Genomic DNA, 13,378 nt, shown 5'->3' with positions numbered 1-13,378 from the left:
CCACACGTTACGGATTGTCCACTCACCACTTCACCTGCCACATGTTGAGGATTGTCCACTTGCTATGTCACCTGCCACAAGCTGTGGATTGTCCACTTGCCACGTCACCTGCAACACGTTGCAGATTGTGCACTTGCCACGTCGACTGCCACACATTGCGGATTGTCACTTGCCACAAGTTGGGGGCGGAGAAGGAATAATGCTGGCATCTGCCACTGACAGTGGACGCTGGACATTTTAACTAGTCTGTCTAAACTATCTAAACTATATCTAACTCTATCTGTCTAAACTCTGGACTGCAGCAACAACTGTTCCCCTATTTGAGGCTCCAGCTCCTGTCACGTCGGCTCTGAGACTCGAGTCCGACATGACTCACTGATGTCACTTGTCTGAGACTCAAGTCCGCCATGACTCTGACGTCACTCGTTGCTAGACGCCAGGCAGCCCAGACGCTAGCAACGAGTGCAGGGAAGAGGCTCCACCCACCTCCTCCGGCTCCTGGTCAGTGCGGCCGCGCCGTAATAACACTAAACGAGTCTCTCTCTCGGCGCCGCTGATTGGCTGATGTGAGAGAGAGACTCGGGCAGAGCAAGTGCAAGACTTGTCAGTGTGGTATTTTGGTATTTTTTTGGGGGGGGGGATTGCCCTGTTGCCCCCCCCGGATCCACCCCTGGAAATCACTGAAGAAGACACCGCTACTCCAGTGATCTACACTAGCTTCGGGGTCCTGTGTTGAGCAGCTTTCCTGCTGCATTGTAAGCACAAGAGGTTGGCTTCTCTACACGGGCGCCTTTCAGGGAACACTTTTTACATTTCCTCAATCAAAGCCAAGCATTTCCTGATTGGACAAGGTGAAGAGACGGGGTGGTGACGTCACAAGTCCCACTTCGTTCAATCAGAGAACATTTTGCGGGGAATTTACTAAAACTGGAGCACACAGTCTGGTGCAGCTGTGCATAGTAACCAATCAGCTTCCATGTTTTATTGTCACAGCTTAATTGAACAAGCTGAAGTTGGAAGCTGATTGGTTACTGTGCGCAGCTGCACCAGATTCTGAGTGCTTCAGTTTTAGTAATTCTCCCCTTTGCATTCATAGAAAAAATGCAAAGTGTTCTCTGAATGGCACCCGAGTCGAGTGGGTGACCTCCTGTGTTCACAATGCAGCAGGGAAGCTGCTTGGCACAGAAGCTGGAATCTAGTGGAGATATCTGGAGTAGAGGTGCCTAATACATTGATTTCCAGCTTCCATGAGGAGCCCACAGGTATGGCACATACATACTTACATCGGTCCAATGTTACTATTTGAAAATTGCGATACCTAAACGTCATCTTTAAAGTGATTTGAAAGGCTCCGTTTTTTTTAAATTAAAATAATAAACATGTTAATTTTACTTGCCCTGTGCAATGATATTGCACAGAGTGGCCCGGAACCTCCTCTTCTGGGGTCCCTCTCCAGTGCTCTAGGCGTCTTCTCTATTATGTTTGCCCCCATAGCAAGCTGTTTGCTATGGGGCAGATGTGCGGTCCCGCTCCCAACCCGGGCTATGTGTCCATAGACACATACAGCGTGGCTTGGCCCCACCCTCTGCTCCTCCCTCATCTCTGTTACATCCTCTGAGTGCTCCCGGTCAGCTGTCTTACCACTGGGCTTGTTGTGTATTGCTGAGCTTCCATTTCAATACATTTCTGTTTCCTGCATCTGGACTCTGAGTGTTTTCTGCCCCACGCTGCACCTACCCACACTCTCTTGTCTTTCTGCTCTTATATATGTTTTTCTCTCCTCTCCTGTCCCCTAGGCTGTTTCTCATCCATCCCTCCCTCAGCCCCGCTCTGGGGTTAGGGGTACGTTAGATTTTATTTGATTGCAGGAGTCTTCATGAGGTGTTAGTTTCATTAAGGCTGCAGGGCTGACGATTTTGTATGTAACCCTTTTACACTATGTGACCCTTAAAGTGGCTGTAAATACAAAAAAACAAACTGGATGGGGGAAGAAACCTTAAGGGCACCAACAAACACTGTTAGATTTAGATAAATAAAAAAAAAAGGTTTTATTAAATACAAACATGTTTAAAATTCTAATTGGAGGTAAAACACCATGAACCTAGGAGTTCAAAGCTACAGAAACAAGTAGTGACATATCCTATTCAAATTCAACATAGCATCACATTGATACCCCAACGTTTCGACTACAGGAAGTCTTCTTCTTCAGGGGTTTCTTTGTGGAAGAATGCAATGAATAGGCACTAAAATACAAAGGTCAGTTAGTAACTCCTTTTCTAACAAAAGAAATAATGTATATTTTTAGAGACATATAAATCAAAAATCAAACACATGAATATTGCTTACAATGTTTATGTAGAAAGAGCAGATACGGATTCCAATAACAGCTCAATACAGAACCAAGAGTCAGGAGACAATTCAAGGGAAGATTTTCCTAGTATATAAGAAATTCTTAATTAGGGTAAACATTCATCCCACAGCTGACCAAAAAGGAGGTCCACACCCTGGGGAACAAATGGTACAGAACCTAGGGGTGGCAAGAAATAGCAGTGGGGTGCACAAAAAGGGTTTATTAATATTTATGTTTTCCAAACAAAAAGAAAACAAAATTAGTAAGTATACCCAAGGTACTCACTTGCTAGTCCTAAAAGGAGTTATACACAGCTCAATATAGAAAGCCCCAGAGGTATTCAGCACAGTGGACAAAGAGGCATGAGGGAAATATTCTACTTCCAATTTTCAACACTGGAAGTAGCCCCAGAGGTACCCTTGAAGGGGACAGCAGTGCAATCCCAAAGGGAAATAGTTGCCTGCATAGAGATGTTTACAAGTGGAAGCACTTATTTTTGGTTATCTGTAGCCTCTGTTTAACCATGTAACCCCCCCCCCCTTTTTTTTCTTCTTTCTTTTTCCTCTTTATTCATTATGGCGGACTCATATTTGAGTGACTGGGACACTGTCCAATCATGAAAAAACCTTTGATGACAAAATGAAACCTGAAACTGGTGAGAACACCCATGCGATCCGATTCCAATGCAGGAAAAAAAAGTCCCTGCACTATTTTCCTGCGAAGCCAATGCGAGTTCAGCCATACAACTGTATGGCTGAACTCGCATTGCACAGACATCGCATGCGATCGGCACCGCAGAGCAGGTGCGAATCACATGCGATGTCTGTGTTCTCACAACCCAGGCTTAAAGCGGAGTTCTACCCAAAAGTGAAACTTCCGTTCATTTGTCTCCTCCCCCCTCCGGTACCACATTTGGCACCTTTCGGGGGGGGGCAGATAGGTGTCCACTTCTGGGACACAGGGCCGCGGTGAATTGCGTCAGTGGCTCAGCTCCCTCCTTCTCCCTCTCTCCTTCGCCCGCCGCAGGGCCAGTAGGGGAGCGCAGCAGTGCCTCGCGTATGCGCAGTAGGGACCCGGTATGAAGCCGTAATGCTGCACTGCCGAGTTCCCGTACCCGCAATGGCGGCAGCAGCGCCCGACAGCTGATGGAAACATCAGCTGTGGTGCTGACATCGCTGGACTCCAGGACAGGTATGTGTCCTATTATTAAAAGTCATCAGCTGCAGTATGTGTAGCTGCTGGCTTTTAATTTTTGCAGGGGTGGGTGGACCTCCTCTTTAACCACTTAAGGACCAGCCACCGCAGTTATACTGTGGCAGGTGGACTCCCCTGGGCAAATCGCCATAGCTGTACGTCGGCCGCTTTAAGAGCTGTAGGGTGCGCGGCCTGACTCTGGTGCTGATGCACATGGCCGACGGGCGCAATGCCCGCCGGCCACCCGCGATTGCTCCTGACAGATGTAAATTGACAGTTCTGTCAGGGGAGGAGAGACAGTTCTCCTGTTCCTACTGTTTAGGAACAGCGATCAGTCTCCTCCTCCTCCAGGCAGTCCCAGGCCCCCACAGTCACCCCCTAATGTTAACACCTTCCGTGCCAGTGACATTTATACAGTAATCAGTGGCTATGTAGAAAATATATATCGGCCTAAACTGGTCCTTAAGTGGTTAAGGTTGACTTTACATTAGGGATACAGCGATACCGGTATCAATACAAAAGTTGTACTCGAGTACTCAAAACCAATACAAAATGAATGGATGCAAATTGTACTGCAAGGTATTGCATGCGATTTGAACAGGAATGCGGTAAAATTCCTGTCCGAATCACATGCAGTTTCCTGCACCGCTCCTGGTGAACCCAGGCTGAAGTCCCTATGACAACCCTGGATTCACACAGGAGTGGTGGAGAAACTGCAAGCAATTCGGACAGAAATCACACTGCATTCCTGTTCAAATCGCATGCAATTATTTGCAGTGCAATTTGAGCCCATTCATTTTGTATGGACGCAAATCGCACCACTTGACTGAAAGTATCGGTACTTGTACTTGTCATTTTTAAAAGTGTAAAAAAACAATAAAGAGGAAAAAAATGTATGCCTTTAGAACCACTTTAAGCATTTTAAAAAGCTTCATGAGAATCTTGAAGGCTTTTCCACTTGCTATTCCGTTGTCTCTAACCTGCCCCCATCTCTGCAGTATGGCGATAAGTTTCACAAAAAACACATTGTAGCATTTTTTTATGTTGTCATTCTACATAGCTCACATTCAGTCCTTCTGATGCAAATCTTTCAGTGCAGATTCCTTTTTCATAGAAGAAGATTATAGTTTTGCTGAGATTATGAATTTCAGAATGTCACAAAGTATGCCTGAATAAATCATTTCTATCTGATGTCCCCAAGCAGAGGTATTTTAAGCCACTATGATCATAGTTGTTTTTGCACTGCCTTAACACTGAGACTATCACTAGCAAAACCACTTCCTGACCACCTAACTAGGAATTTATGTCATTATTTTTACGTTAAATACCAGGGTTTTGGCTGCAGCTAGATGCCATGACCCCAGTATTTTCTTTACCCTTAGGGAGCCAGTTTTCAGTAAAAAGTGGTCCCTGCGGCGAATTCGGCGGGAGAAGGGGGGGGCACCTATCCCACCGTTTCCTGAGCTTACATTACCAATCGCTGAGCCCGGGAACCCTCCTGTGCCGACAGTGTCTTCCCATAGAGATAAGTGATGGCAAGATGGCCACCGCTCATCTCTTTGCCTTTGAAGGACCGGAGCGACGTCATGACTTTCGGTTCTCAGGCCATGTAAACAGGTTTTTTTTTTTTTCCTTAAAGCAAAAGATTATAAACATTTTTTTTTTTTGATCTTTTGTTTTTAAGGGTAGAGGAGAGATTTGGGATCTTTTAGACCCCAGATATCTCCATAAAGAGATGTCATGCTATATTGTCAATAAAAGTGACCACAATTTTTTTTTTCAAAGTGACAGTCTAAAAATAAAAAAAAGTAATAAAATAAATAATATATTTTTTTTTAAAGGGCTCCCGTCCCCGCATGCTCATGCACAGTACTGAAAGCATACCTAGGTCACGCCCATGTGATGTAAACTATGTTTGCACCACACATGTTGCCGCAAACGTCTAAGCGAGAACAATAATTCTAGCACTAGACCTCCTCTGTAACTCTAAACATGTGACCTGCAGAAATTTTTAAAGCGTCGCCTATGGAGATTTTTTAAGTACTGTAGTTTGGTGCCATTCCACGAACACACGCAATTTTAAAGCATGACATGCTAGCTATCTACTTACTCGGCGTAACATTATCTTTCTTTATACAAATAGATTGGGCTATAAATTATGTTTGTTTTTTTTTTTTAATCATTTTTTAATTCATTAAAATTTATTTTTTCCCCAAAAATGTGATAAAACCGCTGCGCAAAAACCGTGTGAAATAAAAAATTGCAACGACCGCCATTTTATTCTCTAGGGCAGAGATGAAGAACCTTGGCAACCCAGATGTTTTGGATGTTTTGGACTACATTTCCCATCATGCTCAACTACACTGCAGAGTGCATGAGCATTATGGGAAATTTAGCCCCAAAACTTCTGGAGTGCCAAAATTTGCTATCACTGCTCTAGGGTCTCTGCTAAAAAAAAAAATATATATAATGTTTGGGGGTTCTAAGTAATTTTCTAGAAAAAAATACAGATTTTTACTTGTAAACAACAAATGTCAGAAAAAGTCTGGGTCCTTAAAGTGATTGTAAACAATCACCTCGTAAAACAACCCATTCAGTTTAAAAAAGAAATGAAATGCAAAACATTTTTGTATAGATAGAAAAAAACATTATAAATACCTTTCTTTTTTCCCCTTTTTTATAAGTGATCACATTCCCTCTGTTCTCAGCTGCATAAGAGCTGGGGGGAGGAGAAGCAGCAGTACACTGAGCTTCCCAGTAAATGGCTGTGCAGCGGGGGGCATGTCTGTTAATTGGAGGAGAGTACACAGAGTTCCCAGCATAGCTAGAGAACTGACCACGGTGTGCTCTTCTGCTTACTGTGGTAAATTTTTAATTGGAAAGTGAGGCCCGGAGCGAAAGAAAAAAAAATAGCGAAGGGCAGGCATGACAGTGATGAACAGGGGACAGGGCAATTGAAGAATAAGAGGGCTTACCTGATTGGGGGGGCAGCCAGGGAGGAGGAGGGGTTACAGGCATTTAAGGAGATGGTCCCACTCCAGTGGATCACGTGGCAAGGTAACCAACTTCCCACCCACCCTCCCTGTTTTTTCTTTAGGTCTCTTTTTTTTTTTTTTTTTTTCCACAGCAAGTGTGGGGCTTCAGGATGTCGTGGCAGCTAAGATAAGGAAAGGTTCCGGACCGATCGGTGGTATGGGTCCCTCTGGTGTATTCCAGTTAACGGTGGTTTGGCTGGAATTTTGGTTAATAGGTGTCTCCAAGCTAGTATGTTGGCTGGAGAGACAATACATCCCAAACAGGAGGGGACAGAAAAGAAGTGGGGCATATCCAATGACAGTGAACATTTACTTGATAATATAAAATGCAATTATTTATTGATTAAATATAAAAATAAAACATGAAGGTAGACAGAGGTAACAAACACTGGACTAGCCCAAATTGTGTAATGATAAGCCACACTGGACTAGCCAAAATTATACACTAACATGTGGGACATAGACAACATATAACAAATAAGACAAAACTTCCGGACGCCAAGTGAATCGTTGTCAGTTGTGCTTACTCGGAAATACCAATGCCGCGTACACACGAGCGGACTTTACGGCATACTTTGCCCGGCGGACTGTTCGATGGACTTTACGACGGACTTTACGAATGAACAGACTTGCCTACACACGATCAACCAAAGTCCGACGGATTCGTACGTGATGACGTACGACCGGACTAAAACAAGGAAGTTCATAGCCAGTAGCCAATAGCTGCCCTAGCGTCGGTTTTTGTCCATTGGACTACCCTGTTTCCCCGAAAATAAGACCTAGCGTGATTGTCGGTGATGGCTGCAATATAAGCCCTACGCCCCAAATAAGCCCTACCCTGTTTCCCTGAAAATAAGCCCTACCCTGGAAATAAGACCTATAAGGACTTTAACTAGGGCTTATTTGTCAGGTAGGGCTTATATTGCAGCCATCACCGACAATCACACTAGGTCTTATTTTCAGGGAAACAGGGTAGCATACAGACGAGCTGACTTTTCGACCGGACTCGAGTCCGTCGGAAAGATTTGAAACATGTTTCATTTCTAGGTCTATTGAACTTTAGGGGAAAAAAAGTCAGCTGGAGCCCACACACGATCGAATTATCCGACGGACTCCGGTCTGCCGGACCAAGTCTGCCGTAAAGTCCGCTTGTGTGTACGCAGCACAAGTGTGTAGCAACAGCTATAAGTAGAACAACCTGACACCAACCCCCTGGGGGCTCGAGCCATGGGAAAGGATGGGTAAAGGGTAGAGGGAGAAGGATCATAAAATCCAGTCATATCTGTATATAGGGGAAATGCTGTAGTACAGCTGCTGTAAAGTCAGTAATGCCGTAGCCAGTAGATCCTCAAAGCAAAAATGTCCATCAAAATTCCAGATTTCTATATAGACTTGTATAATGCCAGATTGTGGATATATGCTAGTGTGTTAACTCCACTATAGGCCTTGGCTTTGATAAGTAGGCATTTAAATAGCAGTGCACGGATGATACTGGTATATTGCATGGACTATACATTACTACTCCTCATAACGAGTGTAGGGCCAGTCAGCATGATTCATCCTCCAGAGCAGTGCTGCTACACTTTGGCAATGTCTCGTAATACCTGGAGATACCTTCCTGTCCGGTGTCATGTGGGCACACAGTGCTGCAAAGCCAAAGAGATCCTGCTTCCACTATTCCTCCTATGGAGACTGGAGTAGATCTGTGGGGAGAGAAACCTCCCTTGTTAACTCCCGTCAGCCTTGAACAGGCGATCGTAACCCATCACTTTCACAAAGGGTTCGCAAAAAGGGATGTTGCCGTAGCGTGGCATCCGAGTGGAAGTGACATCAACGCGTTTCATAATGCTGATGCGTAGCTTCGTCTGGACGTTAGGGCGGCGTACGAGAGCTCCTTTTATCAATGTCCATTCCTCAAATACGCCCGCCCCATAGTAAAAGAATTTTAAAGGAGAAGTACATGAAAATGTAGAGTAGAGGATCTTATTTCTTTTGTTGAACTTAAGCATTCACATTGCCATTTCTTCTTCTCTATTTGCTTTCCCAAATACAGGGACATTGTTGGATCGACAGATATAAGGTATCTAACAAAAGCATTTCAGATATACAAAACAGTGTCATATATCCATTGTTCAAATTATTCAGCATTACTTGGTCACTCTATACTCCGGCAGCAACCGTGCTGAAAACATGAAGGGACCTGGGGGTATGCTTCAAAGATTTATATAAACATTTTTTATATATGTAGCACCTTCTACCAAAGGGTAGGTGCTAGTAAGCGTTATATTACTAGGGTTTGTTCAGCACAGGCAAATTTAGGCAGGCTTATGCTGCATGCTAGGCCTGTCTGTTTTGATCTGGGGGCTGGGAGTGGTCAAAGTAGCAGTGGGTGTGATCACTTGTGCTCCAGTTCTGAGGCGCCTCCCCTTCTTCCAGGGAGAATGTTCTGGAGGAGAGGTTGGGCCGAGAGCTGAAGTGGCAGGCAACTCATATGGGAGCCCTGACCAATCCCTATCTGGTGTTGGCAGGGCGCAGGCCTCCTATATGAGTTGAGGTCACATGCCACTGGGGAGGAGAAGTTGGCTGGGTGAAGTGAGGAATGGAGTGCTAGACAGCCGCAGGAGGACACCCCCACTTAGGGGGGGGGGGTAACGATCTCAGGAGGAAGCCCGGGGAGAGCTGTGAAGGAACATTGCCTGTACACGGTCATTGGCAATGTCTCTGTCACCACACGGTCGATGGAAGGGAACTCCTGGATCAGAGGGGCAGGAGAAGCTGCCGGAACGCATGGTCCGGACAAGTTCCTCATCAAGGACTCAGGGCTGGAAGGTAGGTGAGTGTTACCACAGTGGATGGCTGGAGGTGCCAGGGAATCTTTGACGGAACTCTGCTTCTACACGGTCATTAGCAGAGTCTTCATAATGCACTCGGTGGATGGTGGGGAGTCCTGGATCAGAGAAGAGACTGTGGGGGTCTGTGTCAAATCAGTGTGGCCGGAGGGCACATGATTTGCAAGTTGGGCTGGCTGGGAGCAGTAGTCCATTTCCTAGAAGACAGGCTTTTCGTTTTCAAACGTTTTTATTGTAGGAAAATATAACATTTGGGTGTACAGGCACTGTAGTGACATGAGTAACAATGGCTAGAAAGCCCATAACAGAGAAATGATATTTCACACACAGTGCGAACCATAGTTCACATAATCGTACAAAATGAGCCCATAAAACAGAGGTAATAAAAAATAAAAAAGGAAATAAAAAGACAAACTAATAAAGGAAAAATAGGAAAACAGAAAGCATACAGTTGTGATAAATGTGCATTTCTAATAAATTGAGTTTACAGTCAGGGAGTACAAAACAATGTGTCCATTACTGTAAGGATCAGATATGTTGTGAGGGCCCTGGAGTATCCCCTCTGCGTGTTCTTACTAAATAGAATTAATATTTGCATTAAAGGGGGTCAGCTGTGGGTTCCGAGGGGTCCTCCAGTCTGCTGCTAAGCAGATGAGCTGTCCAGATGTTCCATTTTCGGTCAAATATAGGCATGGAATCTAGGAGAGTATGATGTATTCTCTCCATAGACCTGATAGACTCCATACGGGAAATCACCTGTGACCAGGATACTTGGGGGCGCTTCCAGTTTAATGCTATTGCCCATTGAATCGCACTGAAGAGTGTATGGATTAATAGAAGACAGGCTTTTAACCTACTAGGCCTCCGGGGAGAGGTTCTGCAGGCCTCAGGTCTAGTAGCAGCGAGCCACCAGAGACAGTAGAGGGGCTTATTCAGAGTGAGTTCATACTACCCAATAGAAGAGGATGTGTCATACTTCAATTAGCAACTACAAGTTTGTGCAGGAGGAATCAAGTCTGTACAGGAGGAAGCAAGTTTTGGGCAGGAGGTGAAGAGGTCTAAGACCATTGCTTTTACACGGTCAAAAGTGATGTTTTTGTCCCACACACGGTAATGGATGGGGAACTCTTAGAGACAGCAGTCTGCATGGAGATGCAGGAGGAGTAACAGTCTGCATGGAAATGCAGGAGAAGATTTATACTTAGTCTAATATGCACATTCAATCTTCAGGCTCTAACTTTGTTCAAAGTGTACTGAATTCTTTAAATGTGATGGCAATGATTAATTCCATTGGCATCCCATATCCCTATCCCTATCCAAGTTGTACCCCCCAATAAAACAACAAAAACAAAGCTTGCAAATGACCGTTCATTGTCTCTGGAAAGGATGCATTAAGTCTGACAGTGGGGTGATTTGGCGGATTGTTTGTCAGTAGTGCTAACACCATGGCTACATATATATCTTTGAAGTAGGGATGCACCAATACCATTTTTTTACAATGAGTACAAGTACCGATACTTTTTTATTTTAGTACTCGCCGATACCAGTTACCGATACCTACCGCAACTGTTTTGTTTTACCTTCAGCTGTCAGCAATGGTACAAAGCATTGAAAAAATATTTACAAATGAAATAAATTGATTTTTTTTTTATTTCAATGTGAAATGTGTAAATATATGTTAATATATATGTGTAAAAATATTCACTAACAAAGCAAAAAAAAAAAAAGTTTTAATTGTTTATCGTTTATAAAATAGAAGTGAACAAAAGAAAAAAGAAGCAGGAATATAAAATTTAAATGGAGGAGAATAGAGAGTTAATTAAGGCTGATTAGAGCAAATTAAGAGTTATTAAGGGTTTAAACAGAGGAACATTTGTTCATCCCTTTGATCTGCAGATGAAGAAACAGAAATATACAAAAAGAAACAATGGGTTTAATTCACTGAAGGCCAATCCACTATATAGAAATCCGGAATTTTGATGGACATTTTTGCTTTGAGAATCTACTGGCTACGGCAATACTGACTTTACAGCAGCTGTACTACAGCATTTCCCCTATATACAGTTATGACTGGATTTTATGGTCCTTCTCCCTCTACCCTTTACCCATCCTTTCCCATGGCTTGAGCCCCCAGGGGTTGGTGTCAGGTTGTTCTACTTTATAGCTGTTGCTACACATTTGGTATTTCTAAGTAAGCACAATTGACACTGATTCACTTGGCGTCCGGACGTTTTGTCTTATTTGTTATATGTTGTCTATGTCCCACATGTTAGTGTATAATTTTGGCTAGTCCAGTGTGGATTATTATTAAATGATTTGGGCTAGTCCAGTGTTGGTTACCTTTATCTACCTTCATGTTTTATTTTTATATTTAATCAATAAATAATTGCATTTTATATTATCAAGTAAATGTTCACTGTCATTCGATAAGCCCCCCTTCTTTTCTGTCCCCTCCTGTTTGGGATGTATTGTCTCTATAGCTCTTACAGGGGCTGAATGACAGACACTACATTATATATTTAAAACATGCTAGTTCAAGCCTCTTCTTAACACGTGTTTAGCTATGTCGGCTGGAGGCCTGTTATTATAGTAAAGGTACTGCAGTGCATTCTTGAACATATGTTAGTTTAGGGTTCCTGCAAAGACCATTGTGAGTAGTGACTGATGGATTTTTGGTTTAACAGATGTTTTTTACGGTTTATGTTAATTTAAGTTAATTTGTTTATAAACGACCTGGAGGATGGGATAAACAGTTCAATCTCTGTATTTGCAGACGATACTAAGCTAAGCAGGGCAATAACTTCTCCGCAGGATGTGGAAACCTTGCAAAAAGATCTGAACAAATGAATGGGGTGGGCAACTACATGGCAAATGAGGTTCAATGTAGAAAAATGTAAAATAATGCATTTGGGTGGCAAAAATATGAATACAATCTATACATCGGGGGGAGAACCTCTGGGGGAATCTAGGATGGAAAAGGACCTGGGGGTCCTAGTAGATGATAGGCTCAGCAATGGCATGCAATGCCAAGCTGCTGCTAATAAAGCAAACAGAATATTGGCATGTATTAAAAAGGGGGATCAACACAAGCGATAAAACGATAATTCTCCCACCCTACAAGGCTCTGGTCCGGCCGCACCTGGAGTATGCTGTCCAGTTCTGGGCACCAGTCCTCAGGAAGGATGTACTGGAAATGGAGCGAGTACAAAGAAGGGCAACAAAGCTAATAAAGGGTCTGGAGGATCTTAGTTATGAAGAAAGGTTGCAAGCACTGAACTTATTCTCTCTGGAGAAGAGACGCTTGAGAGGGGATATGATTTCAATTTACAAATACCGTACTGGTGACCCCACAATAGGGATAAAACTTTTTCGCAGAAGAGAGTTTAATAAGACTCATGGCCACTCATTACAATTAGAAGAAAAGAAGTTTAACCTTAAACTACGTAGAGGGTTCTTTACTGTAAGAGCGGCAAGGATGTGGAATTCCCTTCCACAGGCGGTGGTCTCAGCGGGGAGCATTGATAGCTTCAAGAAACTATTAGATAATCACCTGAATGACCGCAACATACAGGGATATACAATGTAATACTGACACATAATCACACACATATGTTGGACTTGATGGACTTGTGTCTTTTTTCAACCTCACCTACTATGTAACTATGTAACTATAAGTTGATTTGTTAATAAAGAGGCTGCTATGGCCAATTTTTACTCCAACTATGGTGTGGTCTCTATTAATGGGATTTAATGGTACAGGTTGGATGGAGTATGGGGTTGGTCTAACAGGCAGTGGTGAAGGATGGAACATCTGGTCCACCAAATGGACACCAGGGATTTCACATAAAGGAAGCAATACAAATCACAGGATACTTTCTCATACAAGTGTAGCACCCTACAGTGTGCTAGGTGTGAGAGAGAAGTTTTTTGGCAGTGTAGGCAAATTTATG

Source organism: Aquarana catesbeiana, linkage group LG02 (genome assembly GCF_042186555.1).
Source record: "Aquarana catesbeiana isolate 2022-GZ linkage group LG02, ASM4218655v1, whole genome shotgun sequence".
NCBI classification, from domain to species: domain Eukaryota; kingdom Metazoa; phylum Chordata; class Amphibia; order Anura; family Ranidae; genus Aquarana; species Aquarana catesbeiana.
Note: the sequence above shows the minus strand (reverse complement) of the source record.